We start from the raw sequence: 16,353 nt of genomic DNA, 5'->3' as shown, positions 1-16,353 counted from the left end.
GTGAGTTATTAGCCCAGTTATAGATCATTTGTAGTCAGCAATGGCGGAGTGATTGCTTCCTATAAGAACACAAAACATGTGCATTTCTAGACATCTTTGAAAAGTGAGTCAAGTAAACTGTATTTTTTTTGTCTTAAAGAGGCAGTTTTGTATTTTGAGACAGACTTGAGTAAACTAAGTAGCCAGAACTGATTCTGATTCTCTGTAATAATGGTGTGGGAATAATAATGCATTTTATTTTGTAAAGTGGTTTCTTTACAGTCACTTCCTTGTCTGAAGGACAAGTGGATAAACAGGTTAATGTCAAGTCCTGCATGTTTTTATTTTTCAAAAATTCTCATGGGATGCAAGCATACCTTGAACACCGCACACTGGCTGCTACTGTAGGCTGAATGATGGAGCAGCTCTTTCCATGTTAAAATGCTATGGGATGCATTTTTCTCCATTGCTTTTGATGGTAGGCCCCTCTGGTAGGCCTTCATTACGATCAAATAGCTACAGTAGCCTACTTAGCCACTGTTATAAACTGTAAGTTAAAGTGGGTACAGCCTCAGTGTTACCAGTAAACGAGCGCTGGAACTTGCACGGAACCTTCACAACATTCAAGCTTGTGCTCAAGTTTGCGCTCAGCAGACCTGAAATCAGCTCAGTGAAAAAAATAGAGGGAACGTTACTTATAACCTGTAATTCCATCCAACTGCACATAGGAACTTAGGTACATCTAATATATGACAAAAACTCCCTATCGTTTTAATATGACATGTGGCAGTTATTTCATTCTTTGATTTGTGTTCACCAAAGACAAAGTCACCTGACCATTGAACTTTGACCTGTGTATCACCAGTGGATGCGTGCCCGCTGGACGTCAGACCCGTGCTATGCCTTCTACGGGGTGGACGGCTCCGACTGCTCCTTCCTCATCTACCTGAGCGAGGTGGAGTGGTTCTGCCCCCCTCTGGCCTGGAGGAACCACAGCAGCCCCCCCACCGTCCATACACACACACGCCAGACCGCCACCACCAAGAGACAGGTGAGACACACACACAGAACCCCTCCCACAGTCACCGAACAACCACCATCAAGAGACTGGGAAGAGGGACACACACGCAAAGGAAGGCACATACACTCACAAAAGCAGATGCCTGTATAAGCACGAGCCCTGCTAAGAGACGCGTGGCTAAAGCTGACATGTTTAAGCACTTACACGCACTAATTCACACTCAAAAGAGCACAGCCAATAGACAAATGGATCTTCATAGATATGAAAACACATTTTAATGAACGCACGCCCGCCTTCTCTGCTAATTGTTTTACTGTGTTCATCTCTCTCCTCCGTCTCCTCCCTCTGATACCTCTCCTCCCTCTACTCCCTCTCCTCCATCTGCTCCCTCTCTTCCCTCCATCTCTCTCTTCCCTCCATCTCTCTCCTCCATCTCCTCCCTCTGCTCCCCTCTCCTCCATCTGCTCCCTCTCCTCCCTCTCTTCCCTCCATCTCTCTCTTCCCTCCATCTCTCTTCTCCATCTCCTCCCTCTGCTCCCCTCTCCTCCATCTGCTCCCTCTCCTCCCTCTCTTCCCTCCAGCTCTCTCTTCCCTGTCCTCCGTCTCCTCCCTCTCCTCCCTCTCCTCCCTCTCTCGTTGTACTGCTGTAGAGCAATCTCCACACGCTGCACAAATTAATTCTTTACACTCAAACACGCAGCTCAGTGCCTGACACTATTTGCGGAACGGTGTTCAAGGCTGAGTCAATAGTGACTGCACAGTCCCTGCACAGCTATTAATCAGGTTCAGAGATACCTACACACAGAGAGATCCCTGAACACAAGGTGTGTGTGTGTGTGTGTCTTTTTGTGTGTGTGTGTGTGTGTGTGTGAGTGTGAATGCTGGATGTGTTTGTGTGAATTGTCTGCTGTACTTTAGTATTGAAGAGCTTTATTAGTGTTTGGCAACATTTCTAATTACAGCAGTGGTTCTGTTAGCCAGATAATCTAGGCCATTTATAGCAGGGTCTTTGAGTGAACGTGTATGTGTGTGTGTGTGTGTGTGTGCGTGTGCGTCGTGTGTGTGTTTGCATATGCGTGCGTGTGATGGACAGAAAGAGAGAGAGAGAGAGAGAGACTTTCAGACGACACAGTCAGAGCCGTTTAACTAGCACAGGTTCCTCTAGAGACTTGGCTTGCAGCACTATCTCCCCAGAGAACACAGGCTGCACACACTCCTCCAAACTACTGTGTTCCTATGGCAGTCGGGGATGTGGGAGAGGAGCCTGTGTGGGTAGCTATCATGTAATGCCATATTCAGTATACCTGTGGGCTCGCTCCCGTTGACCTCCTCTCTTCTCATCCTCCCTCCCACACTCATTCCGTCTCTCACCTTGCTTTTGTGTCTTTCTTCCCTACTTACACTCTCTCTGTCTCTCTGTAAAGATATAGGCTTTTATTGTTTGGGATTTTAGATCATATCATTTTTTGAAAGATCAAACTGTGGCGGGGGGGATGAACCTCTGTCTCTGTCTCTCTCTCTGTCTCTCTCTCTCTCTCCCTCCCCCTCCCTATAGGCTGCGTTCCGTACAGACCTGTCATCTCTGCTGGACCTGGTTGGCACGGGGAAAGAGTCACTGAGCTTCATGAAGCGCCGCATGAGGAGGCTGGCGTCACAGTGGGGCACGGCCGCCCAGCGCCTCCACGCCAAGCTGCGCCAACGCTGGAGGGATCAGAAGAAGGTAGAGATGAGAGGCAGAGAGAGAGATAGAGAGTGGTGTAGAGAGGTAGAGAGAGAGGTAGAGAGAGAGAGAGGTAGAGAGAGAGGGGTAGAGAGGTAGAGAGAGAGATGAGAGGTAGCGATGAGAGAGGTAGGGTTGAGAAAGGTTAGGGTTGAGAGAGGTAGGGTTGAGAGAGGTTAGGGTTGAGAGAGGTAGGGTTGAGAAAGGGTAGGGTTGAGGAAGGTTAGGGTTGAGAAAGGTTAGGGTTGAGAGAGGTAGGGTTGAGAAAGGTTAGGGTTGAGAGAGAGTTGAGAGTTTCAAATAACCTTTATTGGGTCTGGGAACCAAATCAAATCAAATTTATTTCTATAGCCCTTCGTACATCAGCTGATATCTCAAAGTGCTGTACAGAAACCCAGCCTAAAACCCCAAACAGCAAACAATGCAGGTGTAAAAGCGCGGTGGCTAGGAAAAACTCCCTAGAAAGGCCAAAACCTAGGAAGAAACCTAGAGAGGAACCGGGCTATGTGGGGTGGCCAGTCCTCTTCTGGCTGTGCCGGGTAGAGATTATAACAGAACATGACCAAGATGTTCAAATGTTCATAAATGACCAGCATGGTCAAATAATAATAAGGCAGAACAGTTGAAACTGGAGCAGCAGCACAGTCAGGTGGACTGGGGACAGCAAGGAGCCATCATGTCAGGTAGTCCTGGGGCCCGGTCCTAGGGCTCAGGTCCTCCAAGAGAGAGAAAGAAAGAGAGAATTAGAGAGAGCATATATGGGGTGGCCAGTCCTCTTCTGGCTGTGCCGGGTGGAGATTATAACAGAACGTGGCCAAGATGTTCAAATGTTCATAAATGACCAGCATGGTTGAATAATAGTAAGGCAGAACAGTTGAAACTGGAGCAGGAGCATGGCCAGGTGGACTGGGGACAGCAAGGAGTCCTCATGTCAGGTAGTCCTGGGACATGGTCCTAGGGCCCAGGCCAGTTGAAACTGGAGCAGCAGCATGGCCAGGTGGACTGGGGACAGCAAGGAGTCATCATGTCAGGTAGTCCTGGGGCATGGTCCTAGGGCTCAGGTCCTCCGAGAGAGAGAAAGAAAGAGAGAAGGAGAGAATTAGAGAACGCACACTTAGATTTACACAGGACACCGAATAGGACAGGAGAAGTACTCCAGATAAACAAACTGACCCTAGCCCCCCGACACATAAACTACTGCAGCATAAATACTGGAGGCTGAGACAGGAGGGGTCAACAACCCACAACACGACAACCACTCAAGCAAAACCATGGTTACACATCAATTACAAACACAACACCAAATCTAACCTCCACAGTAACTACACATCACAGCCTCTGAATACCCCATATATTCATAAACAGAGTTGTTAATCAATATTGTTAACCATTTTGTAATCGGCAAACTCAACCCTCAGTCTCGCTGCATCATCCCCTCCAACAGTCCCACCCCATCCACAGACCCCTGTCCACGAATACTGTTCTTTCGAGTCTTCCATATTGCTAATATAGCTGCCCCCTGACACAACACTAAGTAAGAGAACGACACCCCTTCGACTAAACCTGTACTTTGGCCCAGACATGAACTGTTTGGAAGAGAAAAACCTCTCCCAGAGCTGAGAACCAGCTAGTGATCAGGCCAATCGTCCCGACCAACCGGGGACACTGTAAAAACAGCCAAAGATTCCGACTCGGCACAGAATGGACACCCTTCCCCAACAGTAGGATCCAGGTGAACCAGATGCACATTGGTGGCTATGTATTATCCTCCATTGGAGGTCAGCTGTCCCCTTTTCAATAGGCAGTTTGTATAAAGACTGCCAACAGCCTTGTGAGGAGTCACCTGGACAAAATACACCCGCCCACCTCGTTGATTTTACCCCTCCAGGGAAGAAGCACGGCACACTTTCACACCGATTTTCTTTCCCAACGCCTTGAACTGTCGCCAGCTCTGGGGTATCGAGGGAAAGCAGCATCCTCCTCTAATGCCCCCGCCGCAGCACTAACAGTCAGCACAGGGAACACATAACCCAGACCCTCCGTCCATCGATCAGAATTGGAAGTGTCAGTCACATACTGCCGATGACGTACTGGCAAGGAGTCGCGGACCTCAGCGACGACCTTACTCAGTAGCCCGAGATGATCGGATCCCCGCTCTTTCTCCCAGCTCCTCCAGCGATCTGCCTCGGCTCCGCATCAGATGACCCAGCTTGGTTCACCCCACACTTAACAGGCATGAACGTAGGCTGGCTGAACCCAGAGCACGGGACTGGATGGCAGTGTTGTAAAAAACAAAAGAGGCTCTTCAAAAAAGCCACATCCCTGGTGGCGTGCCACCTTACGGGACTGAAGAAAAACTGCATAACAGACTGATAAGCCAGTCAGGCCAGACAAATCACCCCTTTCTAGCTTTGAGGAAAAGATGTTTGTCTAAGCAGCCCGCTCTCTTCATCAATGTATAGGCTGTGTTGACCCAGCTAGAACCATCACTGTACAACAGTCTCCGGGCTGCATGAAACCGGAAAGCCCTCTGAAGCTCTTGTACCCCCCCCCCAATGGTGGCTGTAAAATCATTAGTCTGTGCCACAGGATAGAGGCAGCTAGATTATTGGCTACCAGCACCCTTCCCCTATAAGAGAGCTGGGGTAGCAACCATTTCCATCTTGACAATCTGGCACACACTTTCTCCAATACATCCTCCCAGTTCTTTTTCTGAAAGACATCGGAGCCTAGAAGAAAAAAAAACAGCCTTCATCCCATCTCTGCCCCACTGAAGCCCCCTGGTAACCGTGGAGTGGACCCTATCTGAAGCTGACCTGCCCACAGCGCTCTTACCCCAATTGACTCTAGCTGAGGAGGCCCCCTCATACACCTTTAAAGCGTTTGAGAGAACCTTAACATCCTGTAATACAAAACGTCACGTCATCTGCATACGCAGACAGTGCTATCGTGGGACCCTTCATTACACCTGGCACAGAGAAACCAGTAAGCCTCGCTCTTACAAAACAAAGCACTGGTTCTATTGCCAGACAATATAACTGTCCTGAAATTGGGCATCCCTGCCTGATACTAATATGGACGGGGATGGAGCAACTAAACCCCCCCCCCCACCACCTTCACCATACATGAGGCCCCAGCATAAAGTCATACAAGACTACAATAATCCCCAAACCCAAAAGGCTTTCATTGTTTTGAACAAGTACTGGTGGTCCACACGGTCAAAAGCCTTCCCCTGTTCCAAAGAGAGCAAACCCACGTTCACATCAGACAGTTTACAAATGTCTAAAACATCTCTTATTCGAAGCAAGTTATCAACAACAGAGCGGCCAGGTACACAGTCAGACTGGTCCTTGTGGACCAACAGCCCCAGATACTCTTTCAACCTGTTTGAGAAACATCCCGATACAATTTTATATTCTGCACACAGCAATGCAACAGGTCGCCAATTTTTTCTGAGAGCCAAATCCCCCTTTTTTTTTGGCAACAATGAAAGCACAGCATGTTGACGGGATACAGGAAGAGAACCTTCATGGAAAGATTCACAAACCCCCCCCCCCCCCCCCCAACATACCCCCAAAAGTGCTTTTAGAACTCAGATATAACCATCGATGCCAGGGGCTCGGCCCGATGGGAGCTGTATAACTGCTGTGGACAGGTCCTGCAGAGTAATGTCAGAGTCCAATGCGACTCTCTGCTCAGGTCCCAATTGAGGAAGTCCATGTAACGCCTGTTCTGCACACAGAGAGTCACAATCCTCCGCCTTATAGAGGGCAGAGTACAAATCCACGGCATGTTGGCGCATTTCACTGTCATCCGTGCTCACCTTCCCATCAGGGAGACGAAGGCAGACCATCTGTTTGTGTTGCAATGTCGACTGTCCTACTGTAGGTTTTTCATCCATATCCTTGAGGGTAGCAAAGCGAGACCTAATCAAGGCACCCTTCACTCTTCCATGGAGAATCGACCTCAGTTCATGTCTCTTGTCCTGTAAGGCCATTAGTCCGGGGTCGTTCTGAGTGAGCAACTTCAATTCAACTGATTTGATGTCCTGTTGAAGGGCCCTGATAGTCTCTTTAACTTCAATACGAGAGAGAGCAGTATACTGTTGATAAAACACGCGTATTTGGGCCTTCCCAACCTCCCACCACTGTCTCAAGGACTCAAAATTCAATTTAGTAACACTCCATTTTTCCCCAAAACAACAAAAACATTTCACAAAACATGACATCATGTAACAATTTAACATTTAAAAAAATACCAGTAAGGTGATGACCTTCGTGGACAAGTGAATATCAACAGTAACATTATGGTGATCAGAGAAACCCACAGGAGTAATGTCACACCTTCCAACCCTACTACAGTAGTGATCAGATACATACAACCTGTCTAACCTTCCAACCCTACTACAGTAGTGGTCAGATACATACAACCTGTCTAACCTTCCAACCCTACTACAGTAGTGATCAGATACATACAACCTGTCTAACCTTCCAACCCTACTACAGTAGTGATCAGATACATACAACCTGTCTAACCTTCCAACCCTACTACAGTAGTGATCAGATACATACAACCTGTCTAACCTTTCAACCCTACTACAGTAGTGATCAGATACATACAACCTGTCTCCTCCACAACCTGGGAGACTAGCTCCACATGAACCCCCTCCTGTTGTAACGGAATTCCTCTTCTTCAGAGGAGGAGTAGCAAGGATCAGACCAATGTGCAGCGTGGTAAGTGTCCATAATGATATATTTAATAAATCAACAGAACACTGGACAAAAGTACAAACAAACAACCGAAACAGTCCTGTATGGTGAAAACACCAACACGGGACACAATCACCCACAAAACACATTGGAAAACAGGCTACCTAAATATGGCTCCCAATCAAAGACAACAGCTGACACATGCCTCTGATTGAGAACCATACTAGGCCAAACGCATAGAAATATAACAACAGAACAAAACATAGAAAAACAACATAGAATGTCCACCCCAACTCACGCCCTGACCAACTAAAACAAAGACATAAAAAAGGAACTAAGGTCAGAACGTGACACCTGTACCCCATCACTCGTACTGGACATCTCCTCACCAGTCTGAGGAAATGGCTCCCCAGATCCGTCCTTACCTACTACAACAATATTTTTCTGCTGTATAACAGACGCTATGTTCCCCTCTGGTACAAGCTGCAACTCCGTACCCTCACCACAGACAACGTGTTCCTCAGCAACAGGTGCTTGTGGCTGCTCCATCACTGTCGGACCACCTGTCCCTACATCAGTGGACCCAGGCGTTACGAGGACCACCCGCGCCCCTCCCTCCGCCTTCTCCCTTTTCGGGCAAGCATGTCACTTATGGCCAACACCCCCACACTCAAAACACCGTTGACTAACCGTATTAGGATTAGCCATATACAGTCTGTTGTCATACGTGACTTTAAACGATAACTCCAAAGTCTGCTCCGGTGAGTCCAAAAACATAAACACCTGTCGCCGAAACGACACGACCTGTTTCAGAGCCGGGTGTTTGCAACCCAACGGGAAAATCTTAATTGAACTTGCAAACTTCCCAAAAACACAATAACTCACGCTCCAATAGCTCATTGGGAATAAACGCCGGTCCATTAGAAACTCCTCCACAGTGACAGTAGCTTCAGGAACACACCTAAAGCCGTGCCGAAGTGACAGGGGACGGCGTCCCCATGTGGGTCGCCATCCCCGCCAAAGCCAGGGCAATTTCGACAAGAGAAACAATATACTTAATTCTACCACGAGAAATAAATACAATAAATAATCACCGTAATCATGCACAGAAAAAGGAAAACCACCAAGAAAAGATAAACAAGAAGGAAAACATCAAGCGACCTAAACTCCAGACAACACTCGCACTCGCGCATACAATTCCCAGCATGCACCAAACACTCCCAGCATGCAGAGAGAGAGTGGTAGAGAAGGGGAGAGGTAAAGTAGACAGAGAGAGGTACAGTAGAGAGAGAAAGAGGTAGAGAGAGGGGTACAGTAGAGAGAGAAAGAGGTAGAGAGAGAGAGGGGTACAGTAGAGAGAGAAAGAGGTAGAGAGAGAGAGGGGTACAGTAGAGAGAGAAAGAGGTAGAGAGAGGGAGAGAAAGAGGTACAGTAGAGAGAGAGAGAGGTAGAGAGAGAGAGGTACAGTAGAGAGAGAGAGGGGTAGAGAGAGGGAGAGAAAGAGGTACAGTAGAGAGAGAAAGAGGTAGAGCGAGAGAGGGGTACAGTAGAGAGAGGGGGGTAGAGAGAGGGAGAGAAAGAGGTACAGTAGAGAGAGAAAGAGGTAGAGAGAGGGAGAGAAAGAGGTAGAGAGAGGGAGAGAAAGAGGTACAGTAGAGAGAGAAAGAGGTAGAGAGAGGGAGAGAAAGAGGTAGAGAGAGGGAGAGAAAGAGGTAGAGAGAGGGAGAGAAAGAGGTACAGTAAAGAGAGAAAGAGGTAGGGAGAGAGAGGTACAGTAGAGAGAGAGAGAGAAAAAGGCACAGTAGAGAGAGAAAGAGGTAGAGAGAGAGGTAGAGAAGGGGTGGTTATGTTATTGCAATATCTTATATTGTTATATCTCGTTCTGTTATTGCAATTGCTCGTTGCCACATTCAGTCAGGGAATTCAGTGGTATTCAGGTTTTGCAGATGAATGAAAGAAGGTACAGAAAGAAGGTACATGAAAGAAAGAGTGAAAGTTCTACCTTCCCCGTGTCGCCACCTTCAATGAATGCAGTGAGTTCTACTATTGTGTCATGCAAACTCAGCAACATGATTAAGTAAAGAGTGAAGGTAAACGAAAGTGAGCGGGAGAGAGAGGGAGGGCCGGAGGACTGGAAAGATGGAGCGAACGAGGGGCCATAACAGAACAGGCCCTCCTCCTCACATCTGTCTCTGCCCGTTTCTCTCGCTCAAATAAGCCGACAGGCCTCAAATAGGCGTCCGTCCACACAGGTCCTCCACAGTATTGATTGTCGGAGCCGTCTTGTGCCTCAAACGCATGAAATGGATGTGTCATTTTAGATCTGTCCCCTCCTTATCTCTCTGGCTGTGTGATACTGTGCAAATCTCTGCACCAGATGTTTCACTGCCATGACGGCAGTTTTAGTGCTCTGGTCCAAAGCTGTTCATCATGACGTAATTGGTAGACAGAGGCTGTTGTGTGCGCTGATGAATACTGATAGGGGATCAGTGTACAGCCCCGTGATGGAGTGCTTAATATGTGGATAATATCTGATCTCAGATCAGGTGTTGACGGTCATGATCTGGTATGCCTGTGTGTCGACCTCCACCAGTAGACGACGTGTCAGGAACGAAGTAACACAACAGGTGGGAGAAAAGCAGCCTGCCACCGTTTAACTCTGACCCCCTTGTGGTTCCTATCTGTTCCTCGATCCTGCTCTTCCTCCCTCTCCGCCTCTGTCTCCGACTCCTCTCCACTGATGCAATCCCGACTTAGTATTCCTCTCCGGTTCACTTTTTTAACCTTCCAATATGCTCTGGGGATGAAATTCGGTTTCCCTTGATTGAGTTTGTTTGGGTTTGTTTATTTGCGTATGGAAAAGGAATAACTTCATGGGAGCCAGAGAGAGAGAGAGAGAATGGGAGCACGGGAGCACGGGAGCACGGGAGCACGGGGAGAGAGATAGGGATTGCGATAGGGAGAGGGAAGGAGAGCAAGACAAAGGGAGAGGGAGGGAGAGAGAGAGACAAAGGGAGAGGGAGGGAGAGAGAGAGAGACAAAGGGAGAGGGAGGGAGAGAGAGAGACAAAGGGAGAGGGAAGGAGAGTGAGACAAAGGGAGAGGGAGGGAGAGAGAGAGACAAAGGGAGAGGGAGGGAGAGAGAGAGACAAAGGGAGAGGGAAGGAGAGCGAGACAAAGGGAGAGGGAGGGAGAGAGAGAGACAAAGGGAGAGGGAGGAGAGAGAGAGAGACAAAGGGAGAGGGAAGGAGAGCGAGACAAAGGGAGAGGGAGGGAGAGAGAGAGACAAAGGGAGAGGGAAGGAGAGAGACAGAGAGAGAATAACCATTATTTCACCTGTCGGTGGCAGAAACAGGGACAGGGAAGGGATCCCAGGAGAGCATGGAATAGAGGAGTCTTTGTCTGTGTGTGTCTTGTGTGCACCGTTTTACATTTTCTACAATATATGCCACTCAACGGAGGCTGTTATCCAGAGAGACGTACAGTGCAGTGAGTGCATATTCAGTGCACATGTTTCTAGTTCGTGTATGTGATCCCTGAGGGAATTGAACCCACCACCTTTGGAGTTTCAAACAGTTCCATTCCTGCTCTGTCGAACCTCTAGACCGTGTGTGTGTGTGTGTGTGTGTGTGTGTGTGTGTGTGTGTGTGTGTGTGTGTGTGTGTGTGTGTGTGTGTGTGTGTGTGTGTGTGTGTGTGTGTGTGTGTGTGTGTGTGTGTGTGTGTGTGTGTGTGTGTGTGTGTGTGTGCGTGCGTGTGTGTGGACGTGTTGAACTATTTTTTATGGGGACCAGAAGTCCTCACAAGAATAGTTAAACATGTCCATTACATTTACATTTAACATTTAAGTCATTTAGCAGACGCTCTTATCCAGAGCGACTTACAAATTGGTGCATTCACCTTATGACATCCATTGGAACAGTCACTTTACAATAGTGCATCTAAATCTTAAAGGGGGGGGGTGAGAGGGATTACTTATCCTATCCTAGGTATTCCTTAAAGAGGTGGGGTTTCAGGTGTCTCCGGAAGGTGGTGATTGACTCCGCTGTCCTGGCATCGTGAGGGAGTTTGTTCCACCATTGGGGGGCCAGAGCAGCGAACAGTTTTGACTGGGCTGAGCGGGAACTGTACTTCCTCAGTGGTAGGGAGGCGAGCAGGCCAGAGGTGGATGAACGCAGTGCCCTTGTTTGGGTGTAGGGCCTGATCAGAGCGTGGAGGTACTGAGGTGCCGTTCCCTTCACAGCTCCGTAGGCAAGCACCATGGTCTTGTAGCGGATGCGAGCTTCAACTGGAAGCCAGTGGAGAGAGCGGAGGAGCGGGGTGACGTGAGAGAACTTGGGAAGGTTGAACACCAGACGGGCTGCGGTGTTCTGGATGAGTTGTAGGGGTTTAATGGCACAGGCAGGGAGCCCAGCCAACAGCGAGTTGCAGTAATCCAGACGGGAGATGACAAGTGCCTGGATTAGGACCTGCGCCGCTTCCTGTGTGAGGCAGAGTCGTACTCTGCAGATGTTGTAGAGCATGAACCTACAGGAACGGGCCACCGCCTTGATGTTAGTTGAGAACGACAGGGTGTTGTCCAGGATCACGCCAAGGTTCTTAGCGCTCTGGGAGGAGGACACAATGGAGTTGTCAACCGTGATGGCGAGATCATGGAACGGGCAGTCCTTCCCCGGGAGGAAGAGCAGCTCCGTCTTGCCGAGGTTCAGCTTGAGGTGGTGATCCGTCATCCACACTGATATGTCTGCCAGACATGCAGAGATGCGATTCGCCACCTGGTCATCAGAAGGGGGAAAGGAGAAGATTAATTGTGTGTCGTCTGCATAGCAATGATAGGAGAGACCATGTGAGGTTATGACAGAGCCAAGTGACTTGGTGTATAGCGAGAATAGGAGAGGGCCTAGAACAGAGCCCTGGGGGACACCAGTGGTGAGAGCGCGTGGTGAGGAGACAGATTCTCGCCACACCACCTGGTAGGTCCACACGATATATGCCACTCAACAGAGGCTGTTATCCAAAGAGACTATTCAGTGCATATTCAGAGAGAGAGAGAGAGAGAGAGAGAGAGAGAGAGAGAGAGAGAGAGAGCGTGTGTGTGTGTGTGAGAGAGAGAGAGAGAGAGAGTGAGAGCGAGAGAGCGTGTGTGTGTTGTGTGTGTGTGTGAGAGCGAGAGCGAGAGCGTGTGTGTGTGTGTGTGTGTGTGAGAGCGTGTGTGTGTGTGTGTGTGTGTGTGTGTGTGTGTGTGTGTGTGTGTGTGTGTGTGTGTGTGTGTGTGTGTGTGTGTGTGTGTGTGTGTGTGTGTGTGTGTGTGTGTGTGAGAGAGCGTGTGTGTCTGAGAGAGAGAGTGTTTGTGTGTGTGAGAGCAAGAGAGCGTGTGTGTGTGTGTGAGAGAGAGAGAGTGAGAGCGAGAGAGAGAGAGAGAGAGTGTGTTTGAGAGCGAGAGAGAGAGAGAGAGTGTGTGTGTGAGAGCGAGAGAGCATGTGTGTGTCTGAGAGAGAGAGAGCGTGTGTGTGTGTGTGAGAGCAAGAGAGCGTGTGTGTGTGTGAGAGAGTGAGAGCGAGAGAGCGTGTGTGTCTGAGAGAGAGAGAGTGTGTGTGTGTGTGAGAGCAAGAGAGCGTGTGTGTGTGTGAGAGAGAGAGTGAGAGCGAGAGAGTGTGTGTGTGTGTGTGTGTGTGTGTGTGAGCGAGAGAGCGTGTGTGTGTCTGAGAGAGAGAGAGCGTGTGTGTGTGTGAGAGCAAGAGAGCGTGTGTGTGTGTGAGAGAGAGAGAGAGAGAGTGAGAGCGAGAGAGCGTGCGTGTGTGTGTGTGCGTGTGAGAGCGAGAGCGTGTGTGCGTGTGTGAGAGAGTGAGAGAGTGTGTGTGCGTGAGAGCGAGAGAGCGTGTGTGTGTGTGTGCGTGTGAGAGCGAGTGAGTGTGTGTGTGTGTGTGTGTGTGAGAGCGAGAGAGCGTGTGAGAGAGAGCGTGTGTGTGTGTGTGAGAGAGAGAGCATGTGTGTGTGAGAGCGAGAGAGCGTGTGTGTGAGAGCGAGAGAGCGTGTGTGTGTGTGTGTGTGTGTGTGTGTGTGTGAGAGCGAGAGCGAGAGAGCGTGTGTGTGTCTGAGAGAGAGAGAGTGTGTGTGTGTGTGAGAGCAAGAGAGTGTGTGTGTGTGTGTGAGAGAGAGAGTGAGAGCGAGAGAGCGTGTGTGTGTGAGTGAGCGAGAGAGTGTGTGTGTGTGAGAGCGAGAGAGCGTGTGTGTGTGTGTGTGAGAGTGCGAGTGTGTGTGTGTGTGTGTGTGAGAGCGAGAGAGTGTGTGAGAGAGAGAGAGCGTGTATGTGTGTGAGAGCGAGACCCAGAGTTACCAGCCTCAGAAATTGCAGCCCAAATATATACATATATTTGTGTGTGTGTGTGTGTGTGTGTGTGTGTGTGTGTGTGTGTGTGTGTGTGTGTGTGTGTGTGTGTGTGTGTGTGTGTGTGTGTGTGTGTGTGTGTGTGTGTGTGTGTGTGTGTGTGTGTGTGTGTGTGTGTGTGTGTGTGTGTGTGTGTATTAGAGAAATCCCGACGGACTGACTTACTGTGGGACGCCCCAAAGGCCTCCTAATGAATTTCAATAATTTCTGTGTCCAGTCAGTTTGAACCTTTCCTGACAGCTGTATAACACCTGAAGAGTTGTAACCTAGTCCTTTAAACTAGAACATCGCTGAGGCGAACTGCAGCAACCCCTTGTCATGGATGACAATGACTTACATTTACGCAGAGTTTTAGTCTGAGAGTGGTCTGAGTTGAAAGAAGGAACTCAACCACGTCCACCAGCATTTCCCACAACACACCCTGTTCTGTTGCACTGAACTACGCAAACACCGAAGCAGAGTCCAACACTGAGGGTGGAAATCAAGTATTTGTGGATAGAGAGACGGAGCGTTGAAGCTCAAAAGCAGTGAGAAACAAACTGAATAGAAAGGGGTTTTTAACGATGGAGGAATGGGAATCTCTGCCACGCAGTCGCAGCCTGAGCGGCGCTCTTAGAACATGACGCTATCTAGAACCTAAAGCAGAGGTGGGCAAACTTTTTGACTCGCGGGCCACAATGGGTTCTAAAATTTGACAGAGGGGCCGGGCCAGGAGCATTTGGAGGGAGTGTTTGGGCCGGATATACTAAAGCATTAAATGTAGTGTGTGTAAACCTCATAGCACAGTAAGAACACTACAACCCAATTTATTAACTGTCTTTCAAATGTGAAAAATAGCCCTTATCAGTTAATAAATTTGTCTCAAGGAATATGCAAGATATGGCATTTACATACTATTTCGCAGATACTGGGAGGAGGAAATGTAAATAGATTAAAATAACATACGCACTGTGATTTATCAAGATTGCGTCTGTTTTTAATAAGTTTCAATCGAAGGTGCAAAGTTAAAGAAATCAACATTTATTGAAAAATGGAATCACTTTCAACATTCAAAACATATTATTACACAACGAAATACTCAAGCTCAATAATATCTACTTGTGTTAAACTCCGCAAAATCATGGATGGATTGTCCTGACCGCGCGCTCTACAAACTCGCCACGGACGCCCTCGCCTTCACGCGCAAACAGTACACGTGTATCGTTGCCAAGCACACAGACATAGGCTGTATTAAATATCCTACCTGCAGCTGAAAATTTAAATTTAAATTAAGAGCAATGTGCGGCGTGTTAATTAAGCTACTGTACCGCTGCTGTGCGTAAATGCGCATTGCTCCTAATTAAAAGACGCACTTCCAAACTTTCCATATGCAATTTTTCATAACACAGCAGAAAAACTCACCATTTCAGTGGGAACAGTGTTGTTGGTCTCCCTTTTTTGCCAGTGCATCAAAGTCTGGAGTTAGTTTTGTTGTGGCAATTCTCAGGACAGATCTGAGGTGTTGGTCAGTTAACTTGGATCTGTGATGGGCTTTGTTGATTTTCATGACGCTAAACGTCTGCTCACACACGTAGGTCGTAGGTCGAGCCAAACAACACCAGCATCTTCTGCGCCGTCCTCCGGAGGTTTGGAAACGCGGTCTCCTTAAGTGAAGCGTAAAAGTCATTCAGTTTAAGAGACTTGAACTTCTCCTTTGAGACGGAGTCAGACTGAAGATCGATCAGTTCCAATTGCAGCTGCTGCGGTGCTGATTCGGGGTTTGCTCATTTGAATGCCAGCAAATAACTTGCCTTGGTACTTGACTCTTGAATTGCAGTTTGTCGGTGAAAAAAGTGCTGTTGACTCTGTAAATTAGCTGCCAACCTCTGAGCAGTAGCCGCCCGTTCTTGTGTTGACTGCTTGCTAGCATAGTTTGCATGCTTCGTGGCAAAGTGACGGCTGATATTGTACTCTTTGAAAACCGCAACAGCTTCTTGGCATATCAGACATACAGCCGTTGATCGGACTTCAGTGAAGAAGTATTTTGTTGTCCACTCCTTATTAAACACTCGGCATTCGCTGTCCACTTTCCTTCTCTTTGGTCCGCTCATTTTCACAGAAGGGCTTAATGGTGACGTGAAACGAAGTGAAAATTAAAGTGAAATAAAGAGAAATACGCGCCACTCCAACAACGGTCAATGTGTTTTGAGTGCACCATCTATTGGGGAAACGTGGGCATTGCAGGGAAAGGGGAAAAAATGAGGTTTTTACTATAATTTGGACAAGTTCGGCGGGCCGGATTAAAAAGCCTAACGGGCCGTATGTGGCCCGCGGGCCGTAGTTTGCCCATGTCTGACCTAAAGGCTGTCCCCACCCTTTGAAGAACCCTTGTTGGTTCCAGGTAGGACCATTTTGGCTCCAAGTAGAACCGTTTTGGGTTCCATGTAGAAACCCCGTCCAACGAGGATTCTACCTGGAACCAAGAAGTGTTCCACCTGGAACTAAAAAGGGTTCTCCTGTAGGGACAGCCGAAGAACCCTTTTCGGAACCCTTTTCCTA

General features: G+C 48.4%; 1 pseudogene; it reads left to right on the top strand.

Annotated features, from left to right (window-relative positions):
• The window catches only part of LOC124016382, a 224,518-nt pseudogene that overhangs the window by 97,344 nt on the left and 110,821 nt on the right, over window positions 1-16,353 (top strand).

The sequence above is a fragment of the Oncorhynchus gorbuscha genome, linkage group LG26 (assembly GCF_021184085.1).
Source record: "Oncorhynchus gorbuscha isolate QuinsamMale2020 ecotype Even-year linkage group LG26, OgorEven_v1.0, whole genome shotgun sequence".
NCBI classification, from domain to species: Eukaryota; Metazoa; Chordata; class Actinopteri; order Salmoniformes; family Salmonidae; genus Oncorhynchus; species Oncorhynchus gorbuscha.
This window is presented reverse-complemented; position numbering and strand designations above follow the sequence as displayed.